Raw genomic sequence first — 12,985 nt, forward strand, 5'->3', positions numbered from 1 at the left:
GAAAAGATGAAAGCCTGTGCTGACAAGAGGAGACATGCAAAGGACATTGAGTTTAAGACAGGAGATCTAGTGATCGCCCAATAACTGCAAAGGAGAAAATCTGATGCTCCATGTAATGCTGCACCTTTCCACGTTGTGTCCACCATGAGACATATGGTGATTGCCCAGCATCCTGGGAAATCTGTTTCCAGAGACTTTTCTCACATTCAGTAATTGATTCATCGGCCTACTGATCAAGATGGTGAAAGAAAGACTGCACCTGAAAGCTCAGTGACTGCTGTTGATTTTTCACAGTCTTCAAAGATCTTTGACAGTCAAGAGGACAGCTCCCAGCTTCCAGTAATCAGGTTGATTAATTTGGAAGCCAAGAAGGTTGATTGACGAAATGTAATGGTGTGTATATATATTTTGGTTGATTTGTAACATATATATATATTTTGTTTTATAGAGGGTGAGCTGTAGTGTCTGGTGATATTTTATGACAACACCCTTTTGGCTCCTAATGGACTCTGTAGAGCTATGACATAGGTGTGAGAGCTCAATGCCATTAGAGCTGGTTTAGAATGTTGAGTTCACAGTTGCATGCAGCATAATAAAGATGTGTAATACTAAGTGCCCACAGTGGGTGGCGTAGTCATTGGCGGGTACCAAGGCTGGGAAGACGCTACACCTCCAACAGCCTTTCCAGCAATTAGAGCATTACTACAAGTGTTTTCTCGTCAGGGAATCCACCACCCCTTAATCTCTGAATGAAGCAAGGGATGCAATAGGCGGGTGAATGGGACAGCTACTAGTTTTCAACAGATGCCAAATTAGGGTCCAAAACTTCAAATGTGGCAAATAGAATGGATTAGAGGCAGTTGAAATCACAGCCTCTTGGAAGAGAGACACATTGGTCATACATTCTTGCCTGTTTTTGGGACAAACTTGCAGAAAATCTGAGTCATCCTATATTGGGCTCTGAGGCACTCACAAAGCCATTAGGGTCCTCTGGAGAGTAAAAAGAAACCTTTAGATAAAGGTGCAATTGCATTTATGTGAAGCCATTTTCATGTGGGCTACTGCACATGATGTAGGTGCAGAAATTGTTTTATATGAATCTGTAAATGCCAGAAATTCAAACTTCTATACAAAAGTGTTGGTGTAAATGTCCATGTGTAGATTTTCAAATTTCTTTGAGAACTGCATCCTTTAAATTGGCTTATCCTATCAAAAACCTGAATCACCTGGAGATACATCTCAAAAAGCATATTGTTTAACCTTCGATTTCCATGTTTTGTGGGCATTTTAACTGACAAAGCTTGCTCCTTGATCAGAAACATCTCATGTAGTCTCAGGATGGAAATTGACCTGAGTGCATTTGTATGGTAATCAGGAATGGCCAAGATGTATCATTTAGTGGTAAGCACCCATGCCAGTCTTTCTGTGTCATAACGTGTCTGCCCAAGTGGCTTCTGCACCTTATCGCAATCAGAGGTTGTCTGTGAATTCTACACTCTGCCTGGAGAACTAACTCTCTGATCCGGAGTTTAAACTGAGCAAACTCGTTAGTTGCTCTTGTCACCAGAAACTCTTAAAGATTTGGGTAAACTAATCGTGACTTCTGTGGCGCTGTCTAGAAGAGTCCAAGCCCACTACTTGTTCAGAAGCAGAGTCCTCAATATATGTGGCATATTTATGTGCAGTACCAGCCACTTTCTTCTTTTTGAATTGAGGCTTTTGTTGTGGAAGTTATTCATCCTGTTTTATTGTGATGTCAGAAGAACGCTGTCCTTTTTTGGTTTCCCGTACTCTGACGACCTGCGCTCTGGTCATCCTCGACTCTTGTAGCATTCTTCGGATGATTTCTGAAAGGAATGAGAAGGGCATGTATCAGTATACTGATAAGTATCATATTGATTTATTGTTTCATATTTACGCAAGTTGTAGCGTTTGTCAGAGGATTCCTGTGGAGGAGTTCCACCTTGTGATGGAACTTTTTCTTTTCCTTATGATCCCTGCGCTTTTCAGAAGACTCTGGTGCCTGTCTCGTGGTATCCTTTTCAGAATTTTCGTTTGATTGGGCTTATTAGGTCTGCACCCCCAAATTATCTTGATTTATAGATGTGTAGTTTTCAGCAATAATTTTAAGTCGCTCACGCTCTTGGTCTGCCAAAGTGACCTGCACAAGTCATTGGCATACTGTCAATGCTGCAGCTTCCCCTTTAATATTACTTAACATTATTATGGCAAAGTTCCCTATCAATTTCATTCCCAAGTCCAGGGCCTGGGCTGCCCCGTATTCATTTTTAATCTGGTTGAGCACATCAGGCAAAACAGCTATGGATGGTGTACCATGCGTGCATGTATAGATTGCAGCAAATACTGTGCCCCATGTGGCACATTCTTCTACCAGGGGAGTCATCCCTAAAGGTAGGCACATTGTGAGACTTCTATGTTTATCTTGGGGTCCCGTCTGGGGAAACACTGCTTCAAGCTGATTTGTTTTTTGTGCAATCAAGAACGGAATATCCTCCTGTCTGGTGGGAACCTTACTCATAATTGCGTTAATAGTGACTGGACTAATTGCTGGTGTTGCCAAATGTGGTTGTGCAGCTTGAACAGCCCTTGCTGGGGTTGCTTTGATTGTTTGCATAACAAACTCTGTTAACTGTCTGTATTGTCTAACTATTCCTGTGTAAAGTGTACAAAGTTCTGCTGCTGTGAGAGCTCCTATTTGTGTAAATGGTGTATAGCCGATGAGGACTGACCATGTTGCCCCTTCATTGGTGAGGGGTCCCAGTCATACATTTTCTAGTGCGTGTGGTAGGACGCCTTGGAACCAATTTGTGTGTTCCTGAAATCTAAGTGCAGTTTTAAAATCTCCATAAGCTCTGTAATTGTTTGGTATTGCTGCTTCAGTGTATGTGTGAAAATTTCCACTGAATTGAATACTTCTGTTTTATTTATTTATATATTTATAAAGTTTTATATAGCGCGAACATGATCCCGAGGGATATCAGAGCGCTTTACAATTGTGGGTATATACTTTGCGGGCCTGTACAACAAAGGTAACATCTCCTCCAGTAAGAGGAGGCTCTTGTTGTTGTAACATCTGTGTTAATGCATGTCTGCAATTAAGTGAATAACCTTCAGTGCCGGATTAGCCATTTCAATGAATCTAATTCAAAGAAGGGAAACCAAAGTGGGGTCATCCTTTAAAAAGTTCAAGCTTGAACAGCCTACAGACAGAAATAGAGTTTCCTATTTTAGCTGAGGAGGATTTTTCCCTATCACCTTAGATGTCTCCATTAAGATGAGTAGGGGCACTGGGCACACATAAGAAAACTACTCAGGAGACCCAGTAAATAAGTACCTGATCTATAATATTGGGCATCATGTCGTACAGCTCCTAATATTTCTGTAAGACTCTGCTTTTGGCCAACATAAGTGTGACAACTATGGGGACTGAGCCCACTCATACTATCCGAATATGTTGGCTTGATTCCTGGCTAGCTCACAGTGTGCCAACTGGACACCTAAGCCCCACTGAGCACCGGATGGTGTCTTCAACCTCAGAGTATGAAAACACTAATTCCCACTAGGAAGAGGTCTACCCTTTCATTGTTATCTCAGGTATGCCCAACGGGAGACACAAGAAATCAACAAATTGGCATTTAAAAAAATTATTAAAGCAATTGGATTCTTGTGTAAAAGACGCCAATGATTACAAAGTATTGTAACCAGCATTGGAATAGTGTAAAAGATTAATAATTAAACCCTTATAATTATTCCACCGCATTCATGAAAACATATAACTGTACTCCTACCCAGTGCTACCTATCCTAGAGAGCATAGGGTGAATGTTGTTCTGCCAGATACATTGGAGTGGTTGAACTTCCCATTTACCTGTTTCATCCTGAAGCCAGTCTGGTGTAGACCAGGCCTCTGTACCTCTCGGGATAGTGATGAGATTCAGCTGGGCTAGAGTTCAAGCACTGGGCGAACACAACAATCCATGGAAATGCTCCTAAGCCGAACAAAGGTTTAGGTAGTTTATATACTGAAAACTGGGCCAAATTGCACTGTACTTGAGTTCAGATCCTGCCGTTATTGTTGAGTCTGCCAATTCAGATCTGTCTCTAAACAGACAATAATATGCAAGGGCAGTATGTGCAGTGTCCTTGGACAAGTAATATGATAGTGTGATTATGTGCTCACGAAGAAATGTATCCGTAAGCATAACACTTTCGAAGTACACAATTGCATGCAAGCACACAAGCAAAATGTGCTAAGTCATCATCTAAAGAGATGTCAATTTCAAATGTGAACATGTAGAAAATGGGAGCGCTTGTGCATGGGCCTTTTAACCTCACAATAGGACCAGCTCATGATTCTCCTCAAGACTAGGCGACCCACTATTTTTACAATGAGTCTAGCAGGGAAAGGGGTTGATAGCACCCTGAAACTTGCCTGCTGCCTTTCTTGAAACAGGTACAGTAATAATGGAGTGCCAAGAGCTGGGTAATTTAGAGCGAGCAGCACAATTAAAGGCATTCGTGATGATTGGAGTTCAAAACTCTGGTCTCGCTTTATGAAGATCCATCAGGACATCATCCGGGCCCGGAACCTTATTGCTAGGACTTGAAACAATGGCTAGATGGACTTCTTCTAAAGTGAATGAGATGGTTAGCAAATTATTAGTCTCAACAACAAAACCTGGTCCTGATTCTCAGAGGTGTTCATTGTAACATCACCCGTCTACTACTGTGTGTAGATGTACTTAATCTACCACCCAAGTTACTTTCCTAGACAGGGTGTGCCTCAATTATGTATTACTAAAAACCGTTGTGTGTCTATGTGTACCTGTGTTACTACCTCCCAAACACTACACTTAGTGTCCTGGAAAGAAAATTGTGTGTGAGGCAGGAAGGAACCTCACGGGAGCAACCACCAGGGAACTACTGACTCGTACTCGTCAGTTTGTTCCTCTTATCATCATTGGCTCCTTCCAACCGTAAACGAAAATGATGTGAAAAAAGTGTAAGTGATTCTAAAAAACTCAAATGTGATCCTACCTACTTACATCTATATTCACCCGCCCCCCCGGGGTAAGAGAACCGCTATTCCATAGGTCTTCAAACTGTGGGGCGCGCCCCCCTGGCGGGGCGCCGATGGGTTCCCAGGGGGGCGCAGATGCCTCTGCAAGTATATGTAAATGAAGATGGCCTGGAAGTGCAGCATTTATTTGCTGCATTTCCAGGCTGTCTTCATTTACTTGGAGCCGAGAAGTGTGAATGGTGATCAGAGTGGCGTGGGGGTGGGGGTCAGTGAGGGTGCTGGCAGGGTCAAGAGGTTGCTAAAAAAAAAAAAGCCCGATCTAGCCTCCAAGCTGTAGCAGTATAGGCAATTTTTGTATTGACACGCTCTGAAAAAGGTAGAATGTTAGCTTCGTGTGCTTTATTTTTTTTCTATTGTAGTGTAATGTAGTAGTTAAAAGGGGTCTGAGATTCCAAGGTGTCACAGAGGGGAAGTCTGTTTAGTGGGTGCTATCCAAACAAGCTATTTAGCGCCTAATAATCTTCATAGGTGCCCCTTAATGTGGTGCAGCTGTTTAGAGCAGATTCATGCCCTGCATGTATTGAGAAGAGCACTCACCAGGGAGTCCAAGGCCTCATCTGCATGTTCTGTCTCACTCCAGAGGGCCATCACTGGAGGGTGTGAGCAGGCCCACAGTCAGTGGTTGCATGTGAATAACACATTTTGAACTTCTGGAAAACAGTGTGTTTCTTTCAGCAAAGTGGTGAGAGTCTGGAACATTGTTATTCCATAAGAAGAATATTCTAGCCACTGCGTTTTGTTTGGGACCTCATTGCCCTAATTTGTGAGCATTATTTTGGGCTCTTCAAAATGAAAGAAATATTCTTTTTTGATTATTGGCAAAAATAATTAAATGTGTGCTAGAGGTTTTCCATTCGTGACAGAAAACATTTGACCCATGGAATAATTGGAGTGTGATTAAACTAACCTAGAAAATTACTGACTTGAGTAAACAGAGCTGCATCCACCATACGAATTTGCGGGTAGAAAACGAATATTACATATTTTCCAGCTTTCTTCTTAATTCATACGCCAAAGCTTCCATCTTATTTATTTATTTATTTATAAAGTTTTATATAGCGCTTGCTGATTGTATCACCAGTGTCTGTACCATGTCAAATGTTTTCTTTTTTTTTGTTTATGACTGAAACAGAGTAATATTATATTGAATGTTCTGTAAAATTAAATACCACCTTCTCTAGGTGCTCTTCTACAACTGTAATCAACACTAGGCCTTTTTCAGTGCTCCACATCTGAATGCAAACTAAGCAAATGTGAATTTTCCTTGGTTTTACCACACTCACCTGTGTATTTCATTGGAAGTGGCAGAGCTGGCGCACATTGGGTGCACACCGGGGTTACTTCTGTTTATTTCCTGCCACGAGTAAGCTAGGAAGGGGGTGAGGGGAGTGGTGGATTGTGGGGGGGGAATCGGTGGATTTAGAAATATGTGAAATGCAAATCGCTCCCTCCGGAAAGCAATGCTGGGTCTGGTGGCTGGGTGGACTAGTGCGTTCTCTGCGAGGGCATGTGTTTGCCCTCATCCCCCTCCACCTCCCTTTTACTCATACCTAGCCTCCTACTGCTACGAGCTCCAAAACAAAAAATTCAATCCTTCCATCTTCTATCCCTCCACTATCCTTTTCAATCCAAATAACAGAGTAACATGTCTACCACTCAAATTAATTTAATATTTCACTATACTAATTCATCAGTAATCTTTTTTGGCTTGCAGGGTAACGTGGTACTGCCGAAAAAGCACTACAACACCTCATGAGGTGTAGCAAGTGCTATATAAATACAAACCATTTTCCCTCTTCTACCCCTTCGCTATCCTTCTCAATCCAAATCACTGACTAACAGCCCACCACTCAAATTACTTTCATATTTCATTATACTAATTCACCACTAATGCTGTATGGGTTCCAGAGTAGCGTGCTACTCAATGAAAAAAACACTTCAGCACCCCACCAGGGGTAGCAAACGCTATGTAAATGCAATTACAATACATAACAAAGGGTTTTGTGTTTTCACAGTCATTTAAGTGAGCAAAAATAATGTAATAACAGCTTAATAATTATGTGGAAAACGCTGTTGCTGCAGAAACCCATAGTTCCTGTTGCCCTGACTTTAAGGGACTTAATCAATTAATGGCTGGTAAGAAGGCTGGTTTCTTCATTAACTTTCTGCACTACCACCACACCTTTCACTTTCAGGCAGAGTCTCCTCAAAGTCAGCATCAACCATTCAGGGGCAGTTTTTTTGTGAAAGCGCAGTCCATGGGTGGCAGGTAGATGACCAGCAGGGTTGCATTCAGATGCAGAGCCCTAATCCTCTCAACACGTGGGGCCTCACAGTAATGGTCTATGAGACAGAGGAAAGGATTGAGATACTAGATATTATCAAAGAGAATGCCCAGAATGGGGCGCACTGTATGGGGACTCATTTCTATGTTTCCAAATGGGCAGAGACAGCTTCTTCAGAGAGATACTCCAAAGAAGGGGACAATATAAGTGGTCTTTTTTTTTTAAAGGGCCATTCATTAGTGAAGCTGGAAATGCTGCCAGGTTAAGTGGCCACTGCTGGTTATCATCAAGGAAGCAATTGAGGCCGGACTGGGGTCCACAAGTTTCAGGGGCCCACTGCATCACAATTAAGACTGTGTACCTTTAAAAACAAGCATTTACAATGCAATAGGGCTCGCAGCATTAAAGTTTGAGTTATTGGCATTGTGTATGACAATGAGATGCATAAATTGTCCGAAAACTCTGAATTGGTGTATAAAGATGATTTGCAAACTGTCATATGTTGCTCAATAATAAGGAGAGTTGGGAATAATTATGCTATGCTATCTTTTGCTATCCTGTGCTTTTTTATTATGCTGTGCTGTGTTTTGTTATGCTATGCTGTGTGTTGTTATGCTATGTTTTGTTGGTGAGGGTGTGTGAGGGTGTGTGAGGGTGAGTGAGGGTGTGTGAAGGTGAGAGAGGGTGTGTGAGGGTGTGAGGGTGTGGGGGTGTGAGGGTGTGGGGGTGTGAGGGTGAGGGGGTGAGGGGGTGTGAGGGTGTAGGGGGTGAGGGGGTGCGAAGGTGAGGGGTGTGAGGGTGAGGGGGTGTGATGGTGAGAGGGTGTGAGGGTGAGGGGGTGTGTGAGGGGGTGTGTGAGGGTGAGGGGGTGAGGGTGTGAGGGTGAGGGCATGTGAGGGTGTAAGGGTAAGTGAGGGTGTGTAAGTTTGAGAGGGTGTGAGGGTGAGGGGGTTTGAGGGTAAGGGTGTTTGAGGGTGAGGAGGTGTGAGGGTGAAGAGTGAAGCATTGTGCAGCGTGCACATAGTAAGGGTGATGCAGTACCCCCAAAATAAATATGCTGGAATTCAGAAAATAAATGAGCAATAAAATGCTTTTACATTTTTTTTTATCTTGTCACATTTGCTGCGCTTTAAAAGATGGTCAAATGTCAGGCTTTTTTGGAAAGTTGGTATATGTTGTTTTAACGTGGAGTGTCGAGTTTACTTTTCTTTCTCCGAATGTAAAGATAGAGGATTTTGTAAAGTAAACTGACAATCTTGCTGGGAAGCAGGGAATGAAAAGAAAGGCCAAATTATGCCAGTTTGTATTTTTAAAAATAACAATTAAATACCTATAAATGCACCAAATATTTCAAGCCATATCAGCAGTTGCGGCGTAAGACGTAAGCAAAAACGAAACCGTGGCCAAAAACTAAACTTGCCGTGGGGCAAAACTTCAGTTTTCGGAAGCCCGCGCCCACGGAGTGGCTGGCCAGAAAAGCAGTGCTGGTGACGCGGGGCTCTCATGCCCGAGGGAGAGCCCCGCGGAGGATGCATTAGTCCGGAGTGGCGGTAAGTGGGGCTTGGGGGGAAGGGGGGTGCGCGTGTGTGTATCGTGCGCTGGTGTGTGTGTGTGTGTGTGTGGGTATGTGTGCGACGGCAGGGGTGTCTGTATGCGTTGGTGCGTGTGCTTGTGTGTAGGTGCGCCCGTGTGTGTGCGCATGCGTGCAGGGGGAGGTGTGGCACAGCTTTCCAGGAGAGGAGACAGGAGCTGGGCACAGCGAGCGCGTTCACATGCGCGTGGCCCGCTCAATTCCGAGCGCGCGGCCAGCTCCTGTCCCCTCTCCTGGAAAACAGACTCGCTGACAATAGGGTCTCTGGCGAGACCGCGCTTCGCGCGGCTAATGCCAGGAGCCCTAAAAAGGGCATGGTAGCTTATTTTCCTTTCTAGCATTAGGACCGAGGTGATGGTCCGTCATGGTGGGGAAGAGGTAAAAGATTCAGAGGCTATTGCCTGCTACTCAGGACTGCATTTATGATTAGTGCAGCAGGTGTGGTTGCATTAGGGGTCCAAGAGAGTGAGGGGCTTATAACACCCCAATTATGGGGATAAGTATGTTTGGGATAATACATGTTTTTGTTTGATGCATTTGCTTTTTATAAATCTCATAGTTATTGCGGTTTATAAGCTATAGAAAAAGTACTCCTGAAAGTATGTCATAAGCCCCGACCCCTGCACGCAGCCATGTCCTTCCTGCTACCCCAATCCTTGCCATAAATTGTGGGGGGGGCCCGACCTCAAAACATTTTACTTAGGGGGGCTCTGAGCATAAAAGTTTGAAGACCTCTGCGCTATTCAATGCTCTACCCTACTAAAAATGAGTTAGATATCCCTAGCTAAATGATACTATTTATTCTTGCTGGGTATCTACTCCTATTAAAACCTACACTCTTCAGTTGAGCTTCGTTTTAAACTATGAGAAGCCAACATGTTTCGTTGCCTATCTTACTTGGTCGGCAACTTCTTCATGGCTGGGTTTTTGTTTTGCCACACACTGCTGTAAACATCCAGCGCTCAAACCTCGTGGTGGCCACCTGTTGGCATACCTGTGGCCACCAGTGTTCCGGACTTCGTTGAAGGTCCTCGTTAATTGCTTGCGGTCGCTTTATGTCAACCAGCACCTTCAGTAGGCAGATGCTCTATCGGGCTTCCGGGACAGTAGGCTGACGCTCTAGCGGGCTCCTGGGAGCCCGCTAGAGCGTCAGCCTACTGAAGGTGCCGGTTGACATAAAGCGAACGCAAGCAATTAACAAGGACCTACAACGAAGTCCGGAACACTGGTGAGCGCTGAATGTTTACAGCAGTGTGTGGCAAAAAAAAACCCAGCCCTGAAGAAGTTGCCGACCAAGTAAGATAGGCAACGAAACATGTTGGCTTCTCATAGGTTAAAACGAAGCTCAACTGAAGAGTGTAGGTTTTAATAGGAGTAGATACCCAGCAAGAATAAAGAGTATCATTTAGCTAGGGATATCTAACTCATTTTTAGTAGGGTAGAGCATTGAATAGCGATTCTCTTACCCCGGGGGCGGGTGAATATAGATGGAAGTAGGTAGGATCACATTTGAGTTTTTTAGAATCACTTACACTTTTTTCACATCATTTTCGTTTACGGTTGGAAGGAGCCAATGATAAGAGGAACAAACTGACGAGTACTAGTCAATAGTTCCCTGGTGGTTGCTCCCGTGAGTTTCCTTCCTGCCTCACACACAATTTTCTTTCCAGGACACTAAGTGTAGTGTTTGGGAGGTAGTAACACAGGTACACATAGACACACAACGGTTTTTAGTAATACATAATAGAGGCACACCCTGTCTAGGAAAGTAACGTGGGTGGTAGATTAAGTACATCTACACACAGTAGTAGACGGGTGATGTTACAATGAACACCTCTGAGAATCAGGACCAGGTTTTGTTTTTGAGAATACTTTGAGTGGAGGGTAACCTGGGTCCTTTGTTTTCCCTCTATGCTCCTGATTGTGAGGATAGCAAACTATTACAACAAGCTTCATTGGGCAAGGGTTCCGCTGGAGTGAGCCCGTAGATGGATTTGAAATGTGACATCCACCTATCAGCAGAAATAATTGTATCTACATCATCCATCTGTCTGATAAGAGGATCACCTGAGCTGATAATCTGCCAAAAGCCACTGTTATCTTTCGTTCCAAATGCAGTGGTATGTCTGTCCCAGGTATCCCTTTTAACTTCCTGCTTCCTTATTTTGAGTACGGATTAAATCTGACCTGCAATAAGGAAATGGCGGCACTGTCCCTTGGAGTTTTGTTCAGAACAATCCTTAGGTGCTTATTTACAGATCTACCGATGCCGTTAAACCAACTCGGTTCGGGTTTAGGGCCAGTAACAACAGGTATCAACAAAAGTTTTTTAATTATTGCCCCCAGATTAATAAAAGCAGCAACAAAATCCTCATGCTCCACTGGTTCAATTAATAATTTGTTCATAAAGAAAAATTGGTACTAATCAGTTTCAGAAACAGAGTGTCAAAATCAGAAGCACGATATTTAAGGCTGAGGCCCTTACCTACTGCCCTAGCACCGATAGGGCCTCGGAATTTAGGATTGAAATGTGGGGCCCTGTAGGTCAGAGTGTTAGGATTGTGATTGCTAGAACAATTCTCAACCGTTCCCCCTTTCACAATAGTTGGAATCAGGTTCAAGGATATAAAAAGTGTGCCCTCCCAAGACATGTAGGGCTCTGACTGCCAAGTTTTGCCGAAATGGCATTGGCAAAATTGTGACACGAGTAAGGCGTTTAAGCCTTTCTTTGTCGAAGGCTCCATATTAGGAATTTTTTGATCAATTACCAATGATACAACTTACCTTTCCTTTCTGGACCATGGTAGATGAAGTACTGAGTAAAAAAACACCAGACGTATATGTATAATATAAAATAAGGAGCAATTTTGAACCAATAGACAGAAATAAAATATCCTAGGTAAGAGTATAGGACATATTCTTCATGACAACTGCAATCATTCAGGATTTGTGACCAAAACTCAAATGAACAAACTGGAGAATCCAGGTCGGTAGCTATGGTTTAAATATTTAAAAGGATATGTCCTATGTCCTTTTTAAATGCAAAGAGCTATTGTTAGAACCCGGGGTCTCTGATTGGCAGAGGTAAGTACCTTAGACCAAGTAGGGACCCTAGCTTCCAGTCAGGGTGACGGAATAACCCTCTGAGATAACCCCTGCTCACCCTCTAGGTAGCATGGCGCGAGCAGTCTAGACTAAACAGAGGCAATGTGGATAACATTTGCACTTAACACAACAATAATCCCCAATCCACCACAAACTGAGACCACACAGGTAAGTATATTTTATAAAAATATATCACTTTATCTAGTTTCAGCAAGTAATTAAAGCAGTTGCATGATAAACACTTCTTTAGAAAGCTGTTGCATTTTTATCTTTACGGGTTGCACTTAATCTTAATAATGGTGCTTGTAAATAGGAAGTTCTTATGCAGAAAAAACATGTATAGTCTCAAGTCCCTTAAATCAGTAGTTAAAAATATGGCCACTGATTCCTAATCACGCGCTCTCCCAAGAGCAGGGTAAACAATGCCAGCGTCAAAGAAAAATAGGCCCCTACAACGAGCCCCTGGTGTCAGGGACTCTAAGCGCTTCCTGCGCGTCTCACCCGGATGCTGGGGGAAGGGTGGCTCCTTTCCTGGTGTTCGGGGCTGCTACGTGCGCCGGATGGTCTCAGGCTCCTCGCGCCCCGTAGAGCACACTCGCTCCTTGCCCCGGCCGGTCCCCTCGTGCTCTCCCGCCCGCTCTCGACAATCCAACGAGCGGCGGGGGATGCAGCACACCTCGGGGGACGACCGGCCCGGGGTGGGGAACACACGCGGACTCACTCCCTCGGCGAGGACAGGTCAGGCCGCTGCTCCGGCGGTCGGCTCCTCGCTGGGGGGTCACCAGATCACGGCTTCTTCGGCGGCTTGAAGGCTGCTCCACGCTGCGGACCAATCAGGTCGCGGCCCTTCAGACGAGCCCCTGCAGTACCCGGGAGTCAGCCAATGGCAGAGCGGCTCCCGGGA

General features: G+C 44.1%; 1 protein-coding gene across 2 annotated transcripts in view; it reads left to right on the top strand.

Annotated features, from left to right (window-relative positions):
- The window catches only part of BABAM2 (BRISC and BRCA1 A complex member 2), a 961,268-nt gene that overhangs the window by 653,764 nt on the left and 294,519 nt on the right, over positions 1–12,985 (top strand). The window lies entirely within an intron of this gene.

This window comes from Lissotriton helveticus, chromosome 6 (assembly GCF_964261635.1).
Source record: "Lissotriton helveticus chromosome 6, aLisHel1.1, whole genome shotgun sequence".
Lineage (NCBI taxonomy): Eukaryota > Metazoa > Chordata > Amphibia > Caudata > Salamandridae > Lissotriton > Lissotriton helveticus.